General features: G+C 38.9%; 1 long non-coding RNA gene across 1 annotated transcript; it reads right to left on the bottom strand.

Annotated features, from left to right (window-relative positions):
* Window positions 1-1060: 1060 nt before the first annotated feature.
* Window positions 1061-20159, bottom strand: LOC125314255. The gene is made up of 3 exons (XR_007197816.1): window positions 20053-20159; window positions 18601-18605; window positions 1061-1073 (listed from the first exon to the last, which is right to left on the bottom strand). It is a non-coding gene; the product is annotated as an uncharacterized LOC125314255 (long non-coding RNA).
* Between the last annotated feature and the right edge of the window lie 1781 nt (window positions 20160-21940).

Raw genomic sequence — 21940 nt, 5'->3', positions numbered from 1 at the left:
ACACTTTTACTTTTGACTAAATTTTTTCATAGCTCAATCATAAAATAGGCATTATCAATAAGGAGAAATACTGACGGTCAAGTAATTATATGTCATATGTCTCTTTTATTTTGGTATTTCCTTTGATTCTTGCAAGCTGCCTCCTCATTCTTCTTCCAATTCTTTTTAAGTTTCTTTTCTGCCATTTGTTTTGATCGACTTTCAATTAAGAACATTTTTCTACCTCCTCAAAATTGTCAACTTGGTATTTGATCAATCTATTACCAACAACAAGATTAAAAACATGCATTTTTTTGGGTAGAGTGTTTTCAAATTTGAAGCGTCTGTTACTTATCACCCTTATTTTCCAAAGTTCTATTTGGCAGGCTAAAATTATCTTTGAAATTGTCAAAGCGATCAATCCTTTTTTGTAGGTAAACAAAAAGGAGCAAAGGGAGATTTGTCCTAGCCATACAAATTAATTGTGCGGATAGGTCCATATCTTCAAGGGTAATCTTCAATTGTAAATTGTTATTCTTAATTTTAGAGAATCTTATTCTATAAGGAAATATTTGATGAGGCTATGAGAAAATTCCTATAACTTTAAAGAATCTCAAGGACGGAGAGACTTTTAGATTGAATCCCCATTCACTCAGCCCCAAGCAAACCGCATTTTTTTTTAATTTTTTCTTTTCACCTTACTCCGGTGAAAAGGCCACTAGGGTTCCAATATCTATTGGAGCAAGTTGTGAAGATGAAAGAAAAAAAAGAAGAAGAAAAGAGGTCTTCAACATAAGCCAAAGCGAGTTTCTTTTCTACAGTTTGTTTTGGTCGGCCTTTGATTCAATATATTCTTTACCCCATCAAAATTGTCAACTTCGTTGTTGAGGAATTCCTTATGGACAACGAGGTAATCCTCGTTATTGGAGCTTGACACAACTGCTGGGAATATCAGCATTGTGGTGATTGTTGAAAAATTCTCAATCTTGTTTTGATGATAACAAAAACAATCAAAGGCTATTCATGTGAGTATTAGTTGAATTATACCGGATGATGTTAAAAAGAGAACTAGATGTTTGGAGTGCTCTACCGATCTTTAGGGTTGGTAACCGATCTTTGAGGTAAACAAGATATTAGGCATTGAATATGTCTACAAACTAGAAGGATCTCGTGAACATTTGGAAGGATCTTGATCAAGGGTGAGAAAGCCGAGAAGAACGAGAGCGTTCGTGATGACTTGAAGATACAAAGATCAGGTGAATACTTGGATGGACCTGGTGATGGTGGACAAGCCTAGAACTGTAATGTTCATTAAAGCTTGGAGGGACCAAACTTGTGAAGGTAAACAGCTTGGAGGAGCCGAATTTGCCAATATTCTTAGAGGGGCTAGAAGAAAGATTGACCAGATTATTATCAGAGTAGCAAATCTTTGGCAGAGAGTAGTTGTCTTATAAACATCGGTGGAAGACTTAGACAATACTGATTATCTTTGTGAATCACTGAAGATAAGGAATTAGCAGGGGATTCGATGACTTTTAAAGTCTTTATATGCTGAAGAAGCCAAGAGGATTATTAGTTGATTGATCGTAAATCAACCACAAGCCTTTTCTTTGAGCAACATCAATAAACTAGTAAAGATCCGGGCGTCCCGATTTTGGATAAGGGATCGTGCAGATGTTTGGTTCCCAAGGTGCTGGTGACTTGATCAATCGACCAAATCTTTAGTCTTGAAGGATATAGCCGCTACAAAGATTGTGATGATATTAATGACCTGAGTTCAAAAAAGACTACATACAAGATGAAGATCTTGACAAGGAGAACAAGTCAAAGATGACGAGGTGTTCATGATGACGAGGAAGTACCATAGTCAATCTATCATCAAGGTAACGTCTCTAGATCTTGAGATACTTAAAAGGATCATTGGATAGGTGATCACAAGTCATCTAGATGGATTTTCTATAAGCATCACCAACGGACCCAAAGATCAGATTTGTCGATGTTTATATCGATATTGGGTTTGGTGTTGTTTGAGTAATGAACATGTGCGGATGTTTTGTTGGGAAGATTATAGCTATTGGCGAGTGAAAAATCTGCAGACCAAGATCGGGGAAGTCTATTGGGAAGATTATAGTCGTTGGCATCTATCGCCTTTTGCAAAACAAGATCGAAATAGCAGATATTTCAAAATGGTGCTAGTAACATCAACTGCAGCAATTCCGATTAATCTCCAATGGCTAGTTGGACTTCTCAAGTGTCACATCCGTGAATTTAGACAAAGGACCACTATGAGGCCTAACTCCATATATGTCACGTGCTGGTCATGGCACAACTACGAAGGTAGCCATGAGCGACGACGAAGAACGGCCATGAATGGTCCTCCTCCGACATCATAGTTTAGATTTTCTTGAGTTATACTTAATTTTCATGATTTTATTATTAATTAGGTTACCAACAAGAATAGTCAAATACTTAGGAAAGAAGTAATTTTGTGATTTTCTTCATTTAGAGGGTATAAAACTCTAAATTCTAGATTGTTGTAGAGAAATAAGAAATTAAGCTAGTTTAGGAAACCTTGTAATTGGTTCACATATTAGCATATTAATCAAATTAGACTAGTTTGGAGAGGAGGAAACCTTATGATTGGCCCAAATAAATTAATAATTGACTCGACTTTGATTATGTCTTGGAGAATAATAATAAAACTATAGGGTTATGACATTTGGCCTAGTTAATTTAGAATTAAAATTAATGTAATATTAATCTAGATTAGCAAGAAGAAATCATATGATTGGGCCATATAATCTAGTTTAATTAAACATGTGATCATTAGGTAAGATAGGCTTAGAGAAGAAGAAATCTTCACTTTGGTTCAATTTCCTTAATCATATTATTTTGGATTTAAATAAATAGGCTTAGGCAATAAGAAATCTTATGATCGGTCCACTTATCTTAACCATATAAATTAGATTAAATTAATATGAGCTTAGACTACAAGAAACCTTCCCATTGGTCCACTTAGCTAGTCATCATTAAAACCATCATGATCTCTTGCTCTATAAATAGAGCACCTTCCCATCATCTAGCTTGTTCACCCAAGTCACAAGCTCTCTCTCTCTCTCTCTCTCTCTCTCGCTCTAGATGCCACCACCTTCTCTTCCTCCCTCTCTTTCTCTAGTCGTCGTCGCTACCTCACCCTCCCTCTTGGGCGCACCATCGAGACCACCACTACCGCACGTTTTGATCACTTGTCTTGAGTAATGTAAGTAAATTATCTAGCCTTAAGTCAAGGTATTTGCTTGCATCTTATTTGGGTTATGCATGCTTAATTGTTCGGCTGATTGCTTGAGAATTTATATGTATTTGTGCCAAGTAGATGAGGCGAAGTATGTCCCGATCATGAAAGAGAAATGGCACTTTGAGCCGGCTGGCTTTCTCATGCCCCAGCCATGGTTGCCTATATTAAATGCTGGCCATGGATAGTTCATAATAGATTGCATCATGATGCAAGCTAGCACCAAGAATATGGTTCATCGTCGTGTCGTTTAATGGATGAAAAAGTTGATATGCAATGATTTGTGATGCATTTTGCATGATCACATAAAGAAAAAGTAAGACCCGTCGTTGCTTGAGGTGACAATGATGCCTTGCCCAAGGGAGATGTACCTTGTCCGATGGCGGGAAGGCTCATTTGACCTCGAGGCTTGGTACGGGACAAGTTGAGTGGGAATGATAGTAAGACTTGGCAGGTTGACGACGGGATGCCCCAAGCAATGTTTCAACATGCCCCGATGCCCCGTAAGAGAAAGACGGGAGGTCCCCATGGAAGGGTTGTTAAGTGGGATGCTACAGAGTACGATGCCCCTTGATAGAAAGCCCGTGACCTGTGATGGGAATGATGATTATGATAAGAAAGGGAAAAATAAATAATCAAATGGATACATGGTTATGATGCACGAGCATAAGGCATCTAGGAAGTATCATGCATGAAAAAAAGAATTTCTTTGCTATTGATTTGCTATTTATGCATGTGGTGGTGTGCATGAGTTATATCTTATATGCATCTCATAATCCTATTTAGTTTTGTAGGCGTCGAATGGAGCGGTATGTAAATTCCTTTCCTTAGGACTAAAGATTTTACTTACTGAGTGTTGACTCACTCTTCAATAATTCAAACTTCTAGGATGGCGGACCTACGCCAATTAATATCGAGTTTTCATTCACTAACCTAGTTGCCGTGGAGGCGGACCCTACCTACCGCCTTTGCAAATCTACTATGTTAATACAATTAGCATGACGGAGCGTGTTCCTCTTACGTTTTATGCATGGTACATAGTCATGGACGATGACTTCATCGGTCCTTTCCATGGGACCAATGGGCTAAGTGACTCTAATGGTGGGGGTTTGGTTACCGCTTGATAACCATGAGACTTGAGGGGAAACAATTTTTTAGTCCGAGTAGCGGAGTTAGGCTCCCCTCTACCCTACCTTTTCCCGGGCTTGTAAATTGGAATAAATAAACTTGTATTGTGCCCAATGACATTAGTAGTAAAATATGGTGTGTTATGTGAAATCTTGATGACTCTACGTTTTCTTGTTTATATGACTTGTTGGGGATGTTTGTTTCGCTTTCGCATGAATGAAGATTAATTAAAATAAGAATGCGATTTGATGTGATGCGCTTGGAACGTTACCGCCTCGACCGGCCTCAATCTCAACCAACGCTAAGCAGAAGCCATCCCCGGTGAGAACGCCTCTTGTGGGTGGCGGGTCGAGCTGGGGCGTTAAAGCCTATGTTGGTATCGGAGCGGGGTTTATACTTGAAGTGATAAGGTGCGCTAAAACGATAGAGTCATAGGAAAATGTCTAGTGCATGTGAATATGTGCTTATGATGTTAACCCCGTTATTTCCCCTAACCTTTTATCAGAGTTTTGGTAACTCTTACTTGTAGTTCTATCGAAATAACATGGGGTCCAAAGGGGGACCACCGAAACAAGTGCTATCGAACCCCGATCCATGAATGGATAGGATTACGCAAGCTCTTGCTGACATTGGAAACCTAATGGAATGGTAGTTGCCATTTACAAGGCCTAATAGAGCAATTCTTACGCCTAAGGCCTCCAAAGTTTAATGGTATGGACGGTCCCGAAGAAGCTGAGCTGTGGATTAACGAGTTAGAAAAGGTTTTCGCCTTCTTTGGGTGCGATGATGAAGATCGGGTAACTTTGGCGGAATACCAACTCTAGGGTAATGCCGGCTTCTGATGGCAAGCGACGAGAAACACTGTATCCCTGGCCGAGACCGCCGTTACATGGGCTGGTTTTGTCGAGACGTTTCTCAAGAGATATCTTTCGGAGCCGTTCGAGATAAGAAGGTGATGGAATTTATAGAGCTCCGACAGAACAACCTGACGATTGATCAATATGAGGCAAAGTTTGCGGAACCGTTAAGGTTCGCACCCAAATTGATTGAAGACGAAGTAGAAAGGGTATAACGATTCCAAAATGGATTATGAGACATCAAAAGTAAGCTAATTCCGTTGAAACTTAAGGATTATAATGAGCTGTATGAGCGGGCATAAATGATCGAGAGTGATATGGCAGAGCAGGCCGCCGAGTTAGCTCAGAAAGGGTAAACCTTCCAAGCCGGCTTGCGTCTAAGTTTTTGTTGTAACAAGAGGCCTATGCAAGGAGAGAAACGATCTTTTCCTGCTAAGAAGAAAAGAAACAAAGGACCTGAACAAATGCGGAGAGACATGAGTGGCTCCTATAGGAGACAACATGGTAACGTGCCCTATTTACCACACACTGGAGCCTATTTTGGGTGCGGACAACAGGGCCGCCCGTTGAAAAATTGTCCGCAACAACAATCGGGAGGATCATTTCGGCCCTCGCCAATGGCCCTATAAGCTAGAACTCTACCGCAAGGAACTCTTCAACATCCCTTGGCTCAAGGAAGAATTCACACTCTTACGCAGGAATAGGCCGAGAATGCTAAGGCGATAATATTAGGTACGATCTCTATTTACGATAGGAGTGCACATGCATTGTTTCATTCGGGTGCAACACATTCATTTATATTGGAACAATTTGTTTGTTTAAGTGGATTAGAATTTAAGTCGTTGGAAATTGCACTCAAAATTTCTACACCTATGAGGGATAAAATATTGTCCACCTTAGTTTGCCAAGGATGCAAAATCGTTATAAGTGGATAGGAGACGGGGATAGATTTGGTTATGTTAGCCATGTATGACTTTGATGTTATCATAGGGATGGATTGGCTCGGTATGCAACGAGGCAATATGGATTGCTATGCAAAAATGATCCAATTTAGTCCATCCGACCAGGCGATGCATAAATTTCTATGGTGGAAGTATGTCGGCTCCTTGAGGACGGCTATCAAGGGTGCCTAGCTACAATAGAGGTTAAGTCAATAAAAGAACTCAAGCTAGAAGATATCCCCGTAGTAAAGGAATTCCCAAATGTCTTTCCAAAAGAATTACTAGCGTTACCCCTAAAAAGAGAAGTAGAATTTGCTATCGAAGTAGTTCCCAAGGTAAAATCTATCTCCAAAGCCCCCTATCGAATGTCCACAACCGAACTTTAAGAATTGAAGGTGTAACTACATGAGTTACTTGATAAGATTTTTATTCGGCCTAGTGCATCACCATGGGGTGCACCAGTTCTATTTGTGAAAAAGAAGGACGAGTCATTACACTTTTGTATTAATTATAGACAGTTAAATCGAGTCACCGTTGAGAATAAGTACTTAATGCCTCGGATAGACAATTTATTTAACCAGCTAACGGGAGCGTTGCTATTCTCCAAGATTGATTCGAGGTCTAGATACCATCAACTAAGAATTAGGAAAGAAGACATTCCAAAGACAGCCTTTAGAACTCGATACGGCCATTATGAGTTCACGGTGATGCCCGTTAGCTTAACCACTGCACCCGTCGCCTTCATGGATTGAATGAACTAGGTGTTTAAGCCATTTTTAAAATATTTTGCGTTTGTGTTTATCGATGATATTTTGGTATATTGAAAGAGTACAGAAGAGCATAGAACACACCTAGGACCGATGCAACGGATGATTCGGGACCACCAACTATATGCCAAATTTAGTAAATGTGAGTTTTGGCTATGCCGTGTGACATTTCTTAGTCACGTGGTAACCGGCGAAAGAATATAAGTAGATCCAACAAAGGTGGAAGTAGTAGTCAATTGGCTACGACCAATGATAGCTATAGAAGTCAGAAGTTTTTTGGGGTTTACAGGATATTACCGAAGATTTGTTAAACGGCTTTCTAGTATAGCTACTCCTCTAACCCAGTTGATGAAGAAGGGTGTGAAGTTTGAGTGGACAAACAAATGCGAGAGAAGCTTCCAAGAACTAAAGAAGAGGCTGACAACCTCCTCGGTACTACCTATACCATTAGGATCGAGAGGCTTTGTCATTTATGGCGACGCTTCACACAAAGGACTTGGTTGCGTTTTGATGCGGTATGGGAAAGTAGTTGCTTATGCCTCCAAGCGGCTTAAGCCGTACGAACCGAACTACCCCGTTCACGACTTGGAACTTGCCGCAATTGTATTTGCCTTAAAACTCTAGAGACATTATTTATACAAAGAGAAGTGTGAGATTTATACGGATCACCAATGCCCGAAGTACATACTCTCTCATAAGGAGTTGAATATGCAGCAACGACATTGGATGGAATCGCTTAAAGATTACGACTGTGAAATATTATACCATCCCACCAAAGCAAACGAAGTTAGTGATACTCTTAGTCGCAAGTCCGCGATAGCGTATCTCGCGGTTAAGGAATGGATCCTATTTGAGCAGGCATGAAATTCGGAGTTTAAGCTAGACATGGGATCCCTATCAAGCTTAATGACCAACATCCGAATCGAACCAGAAATAATACGAAAAATTAAGTCCCTATAAGATGTTGATCTAGAGATTGTCAAGATTTGGAGAAAAGTCACGAAAGGGAAGAAACCCGAGTTCTAAATATCTAATGATGGGATCCTAAGGTTTCATGGGCGCCTATGTGTCCCCGATGTCGAGGAGCTCAAGGAAGAAGTCCTATCAGAAGCTCACCGAAGTCAATACAAGCATCCACCCGGAAATACCAAAATGTATTGAAACCTCCACTAGAATTGTTGTTGGAACGGTATGAAGACCAATATCACCAAGTATGCTGCCAAGTATCTAACCCGTCAATAAATTAAGGCACAAGACTACAAGCCGGATGGATTGCTGAAATCATTGGAAATACCAAAATGGAAATGAGAGCATATCATAATGGATTTAATATTGGAGCTGCCAAGAACACAAAGAGGTAACGATTCCGTATGGGCAATAGTAGATCGATTGACTAAGTCGGCTCATTTCTTAGCAGTATGGAAGGATTATTCAATGGAGAAATATGTTGAGCTATACCTCAAGCACATAGCTCGATTGTATGGAGTCCCGGTTACAATTACCTTCGATCGAGATACAAAATTTACTGCAACCTTATGGCAACACCTTGAGGCGACCATGGGAATGAAATTACAACTCAGCATAGCTTACCATCCACAAACCGGTGGCAAATCAGAATGAACCATCCAAACACTAGAAGACATGTTGCAAACTTGTTCTATTGATTTCAAAGGCAACTGGAATGACTACCTACATCTCCTTGAGTTTGCCTACAACAACAACTATCAACAAATCATATAAATGGCACCCTTCGAGGCTTTATACGGGTGATCTTGCAGAACCCCTATCTGTTGGGATAAGGTTGGCGAAGAAAGATCACCGGCCCCAAGTTAGTTCAGCTTACAATCGATGTCATAGCTACAATTAGAAACTAGCTTAGAACATTTCAGAGTCGGCGGAAAAGTTATGCCAACAAATGTAGAAAACCCTTGGAAATCCAGATAGGCGACTATGTGTTTCTTAAAGTGTCTCCACTAAGAAGTATGTCTTACGTCGGAAAGAAAGGTAAGTTAAACCCCAGAGTTGTAGGGCTATTTAAGATTCGGGGAAGAGTGAGTGATTTAGCTTATCGATTGGCGCTACCACCAAAATTAGCCAATATCTATGATGTCTTCCATCTCTCCATGTTGAGGGAGTATAAGCCCGATATGATGCACGTCTTGAATTATGAGAGTATTTATATTGACGAGAAAGTAGCTTACATCGAAGAGCCGGTATGGGTCGAGGATTGAAGAGAACAAGTTATTAAAAATAACATAATTCACTTAGCGAAAGTTATATAGCAACATCATGGCAAAGAAGGAGTGACATGGGAGAATGAGAACGTGATGAGAAGCGGATACCCACATCTTTTTCAATAGCTAGGTATGTCAAAGTTTAGAAATTTCGGGGATAAAATTTTTTAAGGGGGTGAGAGCTGTTAGAATTTAGACAACGGACCACTACGAGCCCCAACCCCATGTCGGTCACGGCACGGCTATGAAAGTAGCGTTTGGTAACGTTGGCCTTGAGTGGCAGTAAGCACCGATGAAGAACGGCCACGAGCGGTCCTCCTCCGGCGTCATAGTTTAGATTTTCTTGATTTATAATAAATTTTAATAATTTTATGATTAATTAGGTTAAAAACAAGAATGGTCAAATACTTAAGGAAGAAGTAATTTTGTGATTTTCTTCATTTAGAGGGTAGAAAACCCTAAGTTCTAGAATGTTCTAGAGAAACTGGAAATTAAGCTAGCTTAGGAAATCTTGTGATTGGTTTACATATTAGCATATTAATCAAATTAAGCTAGCTTGGAGAGGAGGAAACCTTATGATTGGCCCAAATAAATTAATATTTAACCTAACTTTGACTATGTCTTGGAGAATAAGAAAACTATAGGGTTACGACATTTGGCGGGAAAAGTACACTAGAAGTGTCATAACTTTTGTATGGCGTTCACTTGAGTGTCATAACTTTCAAAATGTTCACTTAAATGTCATAATTTTTAAAAATCATTTACTTGAGTGCCATGTTGACGTGGCAGCCGGAAAAGCTGACATGGCGGCCGGAAAAGTTACAGTAGATACCGGAAAAGTTACTGTAGACGCTGGAAAGCCGACCTAGCACGCCAGAAAGGCGATGTGGCATGCCGGAAAAGTTCTTGTAGCACTCAAGTGAATGATTTTTGAAAGTTATGGCACCCAAGTGAACGCCATACACAAGTTATGGCACTTCTAGTATACTTTTCCCACATTTGGCCTAATCTATATTATGCAAGAAGAAACCATATGATTGGGCTACATTGTCTAGCCTAATTAAACAGTGATAATTAGGAAAGATAGGCTTAGAGAAAAAAAAAAATCTTCTTATTAGTTCAATTGCCTTAATCATATTATTTTGAAGTAGCGTCTATGGTTACGACCCATAAGAATCTCCTTCGGGATATCATCAAATGAAGGTGGTCGGATAATCTCTTTTGACAGTTTCAAAATGCTTTTAGCACATTAGTGAAATACATGCTAGTTGTTTGTCCCAAATGTTGAAATCTCTCACATAAATGTCTATTAGAGTTACCATGACCAATCAAAGATAAAAAGATCCCAACTTGTTCATCTACCCTAACATAATGTCTATCTTTTAACCAACCTCTTGCCCTCATTAAATCACATAGGTTCTAAACAACATGCCTCTCTAATCTAAAGGCTTCATATACTCTATCAGAATATCCACAAAGAATCTCCCTAACCCATTCGACTCTTGACAATTGACCGTCTCTAATAGGTTCTTTCATATGCACAAACATGTCTATTGTAACAATGCCCAACCATGCTATTGTTATGTCAATATCAATATCATCCAAGTAATGATCAACTAGTGCTACTTGGCCATTAGACTCACTATTTTGTCCCCCTTCCATAGTACATATGCCATCACACAAATAAAAGAACATTAATATAGATATATGGGAAAAAAACTAATAACAACCAATAACATAAGTCGGAGAGTGAAAGGAAACCAAATATAACAATCCCGGAAGGAAAACATTGTGCCCATACCACTACACAAGTAAAAGAGTCTTAACATAGATATCTTTAAAAACCAAATAACAATGCAACATAAATCATAGAGTAAAATAAAACCAAACATAGAAATCTCACGCAATTTCTAATAGATTTTCAACATCTACTGAAGATGTTGGAGAACTCCATTTGTCAATTCGGTTGGAGTTTGGATGAAAGCCTCCCTTCATGTGGCACTATCCATTGATTGTTCCAGTGCTTTGTGGTAAAGATCTGAATCTACCTCGGGCATGCTAAGTAGGACATTAATCACAGTAGATACGGAGAAGGGGTCTACAGGTGGTAATGTGACTTGTGAGGTGCCAAAGGATTCACTTTGTTGACTTGCCCTGGATTTAATCATCTCTTGTAAGGCTTTGCATGTGTTGGAAATTTCACATGCTTTACTCTTTCTTCTCCTCTTGGTATTTGGAGTCCTATCTAAGTTGTGATGTCTACTTGTAAAGACTCCCTCATCAATTAGGTGTTCACCGAAATCATTTGGATCATCGTCTGCATGACCACCATTATCGCTACCTTTCTCTAACCCCACCAAATCTTCAACATTTCCTATTGCTTGCTTGCCGGTAGCATATGTATCACCAAATACAATAGACAACTCGAAATACTAAGAAAACCTATCCTTCTTGAATTTTACCCAGTCAATATTATCCTACAATTTTCATAATAATGATATACTTCAAATAACACAAGCAAACCTCTTAAAATCCACATATATAGTGATCTTAAAATGAGCAAAAGTTAAATGATACCTTGATGTGAAGTTCCCATATACTTAGGTCATCCACAACAACTGTTTTATTCACATTATCTTAGCTAAATCCGAATTGTGTCAGAAGCTTCTTAAAACTACCAAACAATCTTCTCGGTTTGTTCATCTTGTTCTTCAGCTGTGATACCTTATATTGGCATCTTGCTCGACTATTGAATTCATCCAATATGATTTTCCACCCTGCTTTGTTGAAAGTACAAGAGGTGCGATTTTCCTTTTTTACTTCTTCTACCATCAAACTTATAAAGAGGTTGGTCACATGGTCGGTCCATTTTGCATTACATGTATCTTTCTTGGATGCCATGGCTAGCACACGTAACCATAACATGGCCATAACATTGTAACATAAATACTAGAACAATTCTTTTAAGAAAAAGTTATAGAGATTCAAACTTTAGTTTTGTATCCACCCACACAAGTATTCGGTATTTACAAATTAAAGGAAAAAAAACACATTATACTTGCTGCAAAAAGGATGTCACGTAGCGGAACTAACTTTTTGTAACAAATTCTCGAAAAGGGAGGACAACAAGACAAAGTGAGGTTGGTGTTGTTTCAGAACAAAAAAGAAGAGGCCAAACAAAATGAGACTCCAACAAGAAGGATGGTCATCAAGGTAATCTACCTTAAAGAAACACCTGTATGACTAAGAGAACTAAAGAAAAGGGCCATTTCACAACAATGGCTTTATCTTGGCAGCTTTCAAGGCAACGATCAACATTTAGGGTACTAATATTGAATAGCCTTATTAAATAGAGACGAGTACAACCCACAGCAAATAGAGACAAACACAAAATACGAGCATCATCAAGTGTTTCTTCAAATTATGAGCATTAGAAAATGAAAGAACGTTGTGGCTAAATTGCCAAACCAAAGTAGACCGAGCACTCTCGAGCTTTAAGGATGGCGAGGCGCCGCCCGGTTTCGCCATGGCAAGTGAGATTGAGCAAAATTGCAAAATCAAACTCCCAACAAAGAAAAAAAGAATGAATAAATTTGGACGAGCATGAGGAAAGAGAATGAACAAAGATAAATACGAGCACGCAAATAAAAATGAAAACAACACAAGACGAGTACGACAATGAAAATAACACGGCACGAGGGCAACGCTTGATTGAGCTTGATTAGGGAGACCCTCGCCTAGATCGACAAGGGCGACGATCGATTGAGGGAGCAGCAAATGCCGGGAGTGAGGAGTGGTAGATGTGACGAGAGACAAAAAAGAGTCGTGCGAAACTCACCGGAGTTGTGCTACGAAGAAGTGGATGGCGGCGGTAGAGCCGAGGACAAGCAGATGCGAAAGTGAGCTAGAAGCCGAGAGCCACAAACGATGAAAAAGAGCGAGTGTTTTTTTAGGTCGGAGAAGAGAAATGAGTTATGTTGTGTTTTATCCCATGAGAATGAGTTTTGTAAAAGTGGTTCTTTTTGAAGAACCAACTTTTTTTTGCTTTTATCTTTGGCTTTAAAACTGATTTTGGGAACATAATCAAAATCAATTTTATTTGCATTACCAAACGTGATTCTCATCATTTCTTATTCCTAGAATCGGAATCGGAGAATGTGAATAGTTACCATGTAGGCCTTGAATTGCCTAGCCTTACTCCGGCGACTATTGGCCATGAAACTGTTCCCGATCGGCGCTAGATGAGGTCAAAGTTCGGCTTGCAAAACCATTTGAAATCACAAGGGAATGGGGAAGAAGAAGAAGAAGAAGAAGGTGTTTGGCAGGGTTGCTAGGTCGGATCCGGTCCAATCCGGCAGACCCGGCTAACATGAAATTCTCAAATTAGCCCTCCAAACTTCAGAAATTTTCAAATAAAATGTCATAATTGGACTCAAGGACACGAATTCTATCAAAAAATGTGGTTTTCCTTGAAAATTTGTAGTGAATTGTAGAAAAACCCCAAATTTATACCTTGACCCGATAATGGAGATTGCACGATTCAAGCCCTAAATGACCAATTCGACCCAAACTACCCCCCACCAATCAATTTAGCAGGTTGAAAACTATAGAGTAGAGGTCTTACTTTTACATGACAGCCCCTAGATTCTGATTAATTTTAGTTTGATTGAAACCGAAGGACTAAATTGTAAGTTTTCCAGTACTTAAGTCCTTTTTGCTTAATTTCTTTAAATTTTTTGGGCCAAAATGAATAAAAACGACTTGAGAAAAATATCACAACTTGTAAAAAATGAAAATTAATTTTTAAATGACTCAAAAGGCATTTTTTAAGCAAATTTGGGGTTATATTTAATGAAGCAACCCACCCATAGTCCCGAATCGAATTTTTCAAATCTCAAGATTCCAAAATGAAAAGAAAATACCACCCACCTGGGTGGCGCCGTTGGTTCGCGCACTCTTCCTCTCGCAAAAGGTCCGTGTTCGAATCCCGGGGGTGTCGGGGTGTGGCACGTGTGTGGTGGCTAGACGTGTTACCCCGGTTACCCCCGCGCCGCGGGGTCACCAAAAAATGAAAAGAAAATTGAAATAAAATTATTGACTATTTTTGCTTATTTTTGCGACCTCAAATGCTATTTTCTTCATTTTTAAGGTATTTTTCTATTTTCGAAAAATATTTAAAATGCAAAAAAATGAAAAGTCATTTTTTGTTCAAAAATGGTTCCTTAGTCTTGGCTAAGGTTTTCAAAGTTAATTTTACAAATTTTTTTTTTGGCTTTTTTATGGATTTTTTATGAATTTTCTAAAAAATTACTAAAAACAGATCGATGGAAAATCTGGTGTCAACAAGGCCATACCCTTGGATTAGGCATGCCTACTATTGGTGTTTGAAATTTTACTATGCACTTGTTATGTACGGCTGACTAATTGATTTGAATAGAGCTTCCGAGTGTGCCAAATTTATATTGAAAGATTAAAACAAAGAACGTAAGTCTCAAGGTGGTGGCACATCTGGGACATTACACCCGAAATAATGAATCTAATGATCAAGATCATTGACAATTGTGTAAAAATCCTTATTATAGGCAGAATAATTCTTTCTTGATCCTATAACCTTTTAGCTGAAATATACTAGAGGTTTTTGAGCTTGGGTGGGAACAGCTCCAATTCCAACTCCGCTTGCATCGCATTCGACCTTAAATACTTGATCGAAATCGGGAAGGGAAAGGATAGGAGACTAACAAAGCTTTGTTTTATGATTTCAAAGGCATTGTGGGCAACCTTAGTACATTTGAAGGTTCCTTCTTCATGCATTCCATAATATGAGCTATGGCAATGCTGGAATTCTTCGCAAACCGTCAATCGAATGATGCAAGACCACGAAAACTCCTAACATCAGAAATTGATTTTGGCTTGGGCCAAGTCTTTATTGCATCCACCTTGGATTGATCGATAGAATTCCATTTTTTTTACACCACATATCCCAAGAATATGATGCTTGTCAAAAAGAATTTGCACTTCTCTATCTTAGCAAATGGCTTTTGCTTTCTTAAGACTTGAAAGACCTGTTTTAGATGGATTATATGCTCCTTCTCATTCCTGCTATAAACAAGAATATCATTGAAATAAGCAACAATAAATCAACCTACAAAGGAACAAAGAACTTCATTCATTAGTCTCATCAAGGTGTTGGAACCATTTGACAATCCGAATGGCATAACTAGCCACTCATAAAGGCCTCCTTTTGTCTTGATGACTATTTTCCATTTGTTACCTTCCTTCATATAGATTTGATGATAACTACTCCTTAGATCGATCTTCAAGAATAACGTCTATCCGTGTAATTCTTCGAGCATATAATAAAGTTTAGGTATAGGATTCTTATACTTGATTGTGATGTTGTTGATGGCTCAGCTATCGAGACACATCTTGTACGTTTCATACTTTTTTGGTACAAGTAAGGCTGGGACCAAACATGCACTCATGCTTTCCCATACGTATCCTCGTGCAATAAGCTCATCTACTTGTCGTTGCAGCTCCTTTGTTTCCTTAGGATTACATTGATAAGTAACTTTGTTAGGTAGAAAAGCACCCCGAATTGAATCAATTTGATACTCAATATCTCTTGTGGGATGTAATCTAGGTGGCAAATTCTTCGATAAAACATCCTTAAATTCATCGATCAAGGATTTCATTTCAGGAATGCGGGGGTTTCTCAATCTCACCTTTTCTATTTATAGCCACAAACAAAGCAAAAATATTTTTATGTCTACTAATGGCTCTCTCTACCCGTGTTTTATTTAAGACAAATTTTCTTTGCTAGTGTTTCCCTCCCCAGGTTGACTTTTCTGTATCAAGGATAGGGATAAAGGTGACTAACGAGTTTCTGCTCTTTTTGAAAAGAGTAGGTGTTTTTTGTCTATCATGGACAACTTTGTTGAGAAAAAACTAATTGATTTTGAAGTTGACAAACCAATCCATGATTTCTAATATCTAATGCAATGAAATGTTGTTTTACGGATTGTCCTAACATACATTTGAGTGTTAAAGAATAGGTATACGGGATTGAGTTTGGTAAGAAAGGCTCAAACGATGTCTTGAAGAGCTTAGACGTTGTATGGAGCTTATACATTGAGCGGGTATCTCGGACGTGATACGTTGAGAGGGGAGCTTAGACATTGGATTGTTGCTCAAGCACTAAGAGAGTATTTCATATGCGACAACCATATTCTCAAGAGATATATCCAAGATGATTACATCATCACAGTGATGTAACTATCTTGCTCGGGTACCTTGGGTCCTTAAATATTCTTAGGTTCCGATTATCGGCAAATTGAATATTTTTATTGGCTTTCCTAATTCATTCGTGAATAGCCACCTTGTACGTTATAAGAGTAAAAGGCCTGGGGCATAGGAGGATGAACCAATGTGAATGAATGAACCGTCTAACACAAGAAAAAAGAAGAGAGGGTTCTAAGGGTTTCTCCTCAACCCCTTCCCAAACTATACAAGTTTCTTCCAAAGCATGCGGCTTCTTGCACTAAAGATCTTACCATTTCCGAAGGAACTAGAGAAGAGGAATTGTTTATTCGTAGAGTAACACGTCAAAGGGGTTTTTCCTAACTTTGTCCATGTCAATAAACAATTCGAAATGCCTCTCTCGGCTCCAACAAGCGGGCAGCTAATAAGTCTTTCTCATAAATAGAGGAGGAGTACGTGCGCTAGCGCGCTTACAATTCTGAAGTTGATCGAAAAATCATATTTTGTGGGATATTTTGGAGAAAATCGAGTGACTTAAGGGAAGGGGGACCCCTAAAGATATCAAAGAAGTTGCTGGCTGCATACCAAAGGACCGGAGAATGCGATTGCAATTATAAGGCCGCAATTGAATGGAACGAGCAAGTTCAACATGTGTTCTATTCTTGACACTTTTGATGAGACAATACGTGCCAAGTCTTCGGACTCATCAAAAAACGGACTCCTACTACTCCTCCTCCTCCTCCTTCTCCTCCTCGATCCTTTATTATATAACATTTTCATCTTACTAAATCATTTTCCAACTTGGGAAGAAGTGTCCCCGAAGCATTCAATTCATTTGGTGAAAAATAATGCTCTATCGCGATCTATGGAGGATTGGAAGGCTTTCACTAGGTTAATTGGGAAACTATGAAAAATCCTTCTTTGTCATAAGTTTCACCCCTTACTAATAATCACGGTGAAGTATTGGGGAGTTCCCAAGTCCATCATAAGTGATGGAGACTCAAGATTTACTAGGCGTTTTTGGACGGAACTCTTCCGACTCATGGGATTGGATCTTAACTTATCCACAAGTTTCAGCAAAGGCCTCCTATTCCTCTAGATAGAACTTATGGGATTCTTGCTTCCATATGCCACCCACTGAAATTGCATGAGTAAGAAATCGATGTATTTCCATGGGGTGCTCTCGTTCCGTACCTTATCGGATCCAGGCTCTAGGTGTGATGTAGATTAGGTTCCCGGACCAAACGATTTTCCACAAAGTGGTGACAAAAGGTCTAATTTGTACAAATCTTTCCATTTTGCAATTCGATTTGACCCATTAGTTCGTAGAGCTATTTACTCGATCATAGACATTTCTAGAGCACCTCTAATAGAGGAACACCTACCTAATCTACTTGATTTATAAGAGAAATTCATGTTAACTAACTTTAGCTCTATCCATTCCTTCCTTTAATCTGTCTTGAACCTTTTTCTCTTTACTTTCTATATTGCCATATGCAATGATGGAGATGGAGTACTTGGAATCAACAGAGTTCTAAAACTACGGAACCAACTGTTTTCACACCGGGATCATTATAGTTCTATGATTCAAAGCATCATTTCTTATTTGATTCCTTTGAATTTCATATTCGAAGTTTTAAAAAAAAGAAATTTCAGTTATAATTCACTAGCAAAGTAGAATTTGGTTACTTCGGGTGGTAGAGCAGCCTTTAGTGTTTCGAGTAGAGCTCACTTCCCCACTCGCTTTCTAATCATGGATTACCAAAAGACTTCCAAGACTGGACATTACACATTAGACCGATTGGACCACTTAAAAGGACCCCTTTTGGTTGGCTATTCTAGGCCTTCTAGATCAACCCCTTTACTTTTATTTTTTATTTTTTTCTCCTTCTTTTCCGTTCTTTTTTTTTTTAATAACCTACCACCTTTTAGAAGTGGAACTCCGATGAAAACATAGTCTTGCTGCACCTCCTAAAGGAGTAGGGGCTAACTTTTCCTTAAAATAAGTTGGATCCTCGGATGTTGGTAGAGGCCGGTGTTTTATCTTTGACCTTTAGCCCTTTGGCACACCACATAGCTTTTCACATACTTTCAACTTCTCCCCTTGAAAAGAGGGGTCATTTAAAAATAGAAAAGCACGAGGACCTTGGCTTCGTTGCTCCTTTACATAACCATCTTCAGTCTTAACTTAGCCCTTTCAAGAGAACTCCCTTTGAGGCTAAGATCTAGCACTAAGGCGAAAGAGGAAATATGGTCCGAAGAATCTCGATAGTAGTTCCATGAACAATCCTTTGCGGGATTGGATTTTTTTTATAGTGGAAAATGCAGTGCAAGCACCTGTTGACCTAGTCGCCCAAGGCGATGAACTTGACCCAATAGATCGCAAAGATTAGGAATTTCTCTCTCAAGGGATGAAACTAGTTGAACGAATAAAAGCAACTCTATTTGGATTTATCTTTTCTTCTTCCTAAATCTAGCTTGATAACTTGTACCGAAGTAGACCTAGCTTATTGATCTATGAAATGTCCAGTGAACTGTAGCAAATCATTTATTAAGAAAAATTGAGAAGCTTAACACAAAGGCGGATTTGCGAAGAGCAGCACCTTACAATGTTCATGGCCAATTGGAGGTATAATCCATGGAATCAAAGAAACTATCAAAATGAAAGAACTTATGATAACAACTATATGCATAGAAAAAAAAAGAACCCCTTTTTTGTAATTCCTATGATGCAATTGGAGCTTACCGATAGAAAAGAATCAATTTAGATAGTCCTTTGCGGCTTCGATGGCGACTAGATCAATGCATTATTGCTTCAAGAGAAGTGTCGATTTGACTCGCGTCCCGCGGTCCTTTTAAGTCTCGATTAGTTTATACCGAATCCACGCTTCTGCCCCTTTAAAAATTATCCACTACACTCTAAAGCATTCAACAATTATATTCATTTATGATCATCGTCAAAGATAGGATTTGAGGCCTTTGTCCCTATTGTTTTTTAGTTAAGTAGGGGACCACTATATACATAGGAGCAATAGCGAAGCCAAGCCGTATAAAGGCGGACATCCCTTATAGCAGCAATAGCAAACGGCCTACTTATAGCCTTTTCCCATGTTTTTTGAAGCAAATCCTCTCTTGAAGCAATTGGTTCGCCTAGAGTCACTCATTTCCATTTCCTTTCTCTTTGCACAATAAATCCACTTTGAAGTTGACTTATTCGCTCAACTAATCGTCGGAAGGGTCGCCGAGCTATTCTTCTCTCTTGGCAGACCATTACGTGTAATATCTACTCTACTCTTTCAAAGTAAGCCAAATGGCTAGGAAATCCCGATCATCATTATCCGACTCCCCTCCCCACCTTACCAAGTTGGAGCAAACGCAAACCAAACCGTCCCACGTTGGAGCTTTTTAGGGCTTCATGCTTCGAACCGCAAGTCTCTAAGCTATCCGGAACAAAAATCACTTTTTTTTCTATAGGGAATTTGGTTGCATCCTTTAAGGGACAGCTATCAAGTAGAATTTCCTCTTGTATATCACATTCTACGGAAAGTTGAGCTCCATATCTTTTGTAGTTTAGGAACTCGTCCATCCACGGGATACCTTTCCTTTGTAGATCTCCGGATTTCACCCCTACACATGAAATTCCCCTCTCCTTTGTCTCACTCAAATGAATTGGTTTCGAGAGCATTCCGCCACTTTTTGGATCTTCGGGCAAAGTAACCAATTCGATTAACCTCGGGATTTGAAATCAATGCTTATATACCTAGTATTGGTCATAATTCATAAGAACATTCTATAGTCTTAGTAAGAGGGAAAGGGTTAAGGATTTACCTGGTGTGAGATATCACATTGTTCGAGGATTTTAAGTGTCAAAGGTAAAAATGAGTAATAAGAAGTGAAAAGGACAGAGACACTCGGCCAGCAAATCAAGCTGAATCGTTCTTAGAGATTCTCAATCTTGAAGATTAATCAAGGATGTGGATTAAGGGAGATGAGGATGACTCATCTAATGAAGAACTCTATCTATAGAAACCTAGGACCATAATTATATGGGCAATTTGATTTAACGGCAAATTCATTCCTTTGTCAAGCTCGATGGCTCCAAGATCTTTTGTATATAACCTCATTCAAACGGGAAGTTTGAAGAGTGATTCTTCGATGATCTTGCAATTGAAAGTTGGAGATGGAAAAGTATAAAAGGATACTTCGAGGTTAAAGAGCAAAAAAGACGAGAGAACAGAACTCTAAATTCCAAGATCAAGAGAGCTTCACATTCTTTACATACCTTTGATCCAAATACTATAATACTTAGAGGAGAACATTCGAGTATAAGAGTGTTATATGGGAAATCTATTCATCGAGTTGTAACCTCTAATCTATTCACTCGTGAAACCTAGCGGATTGGCCACCAACGTGAAAAATTGGACATAAGCTTGAACAAAGAAGAACCACTATATACTCTCTCCGTAAATTCTCTATCCCTTAATATCCTTGTTTATAAACCGTGATAGTAGAATTGTGCACGTCACTTCATCCGAGGGTATTTCGGATCTTAGTAGCAAGCATCATCCGAACGAAACTCTGAGTGTATTTGTTTATATTCCGCATTGATTTCTATATTTCCTTGAAATCACCTATTCACCCCCTCTAGGTGATATCGCTAGCACCAACAAGCTTTTCTATCAAATTACCACGACCTTCCTAATAATAAGTGACATGTATCCATCAGAAAAACATCACAAAGAACATGATCGCCATAGCTCTTCCGGGAAATGAAATGAAGGCTTGTTTTGTTACCCGGAGATCGTTCCCTTTGTTCACCCACTGCAATTTGTATAGTTGGAAGTGTTTGGAAGTAGGAAAATTCAACTTATCGATTAGAGTTGTCAATGCCACATTTGTGCGGCTTCTACCATTGATGATCAAGTTACACACCTTTTTGTTAATAGTGCAATTGTTGGAAAAAATATTCGCTCTTTGCTCTTCCGCTTTTGAAGTGATTATAGAGTATAAAGCTCTACGAAAAACAAGCAATTCTCCTTTGTACGGTTGCTCGATGATTTCATCTTCTGCATCAAATTTGGACTCATTCTAGTTGTTGTTTTGCACAGCTTCTTGAAGCCCCATATTGATTTTCTCGAATTCTTGAAGAGTCATTTCACCTTCAATTAGGACAAGTGGCTTGAAAGTGTCCATAACTATGACATTTGAAACATTTTTAAACATTAGCATCGGTCTTTTTAGAAACTTCTTCGACGGATTCCGTGGGTTTCTCTTTGCCTTTGTCCTTTATTGATGAAATCTCAACCTTGTAAACCCTTAAAGAAGGATGTCCCCCTTATCAAAGATTTGATCAACAAATCTTTGCCCCGCATCAATTGTTTCTCCACGTTTGTGACCATTTTGCAAATATCTTCAAAAGATCAATAAGGTTGAAGTTCAACCAAATTAGCAATCTCTTTATTCAAACCACCAAGGAAACGAGCGA

The sequence above is a fragment of the Rhodamnia argentea genome, chromosome 3, assembly GCF_020921035.1.
Source record: "Rhodamnia argentea isolate NSW1041297 chromosome 3, ASM2092103v1, whole genome shotgun sequence".
NCBI classification, from domain to species: Eukaryota; Viridiplantae; Streptophyta; class Magnoliopsida; order Myrtales; family Myrtaceae; genus Rhodamnia; species Rhodamnia argentea.
The sequence above is the reverse complement of the archived record's forward strand: the minus strand, read 5'-3'. Positions and strand labels throughout refer to the sequence as shown.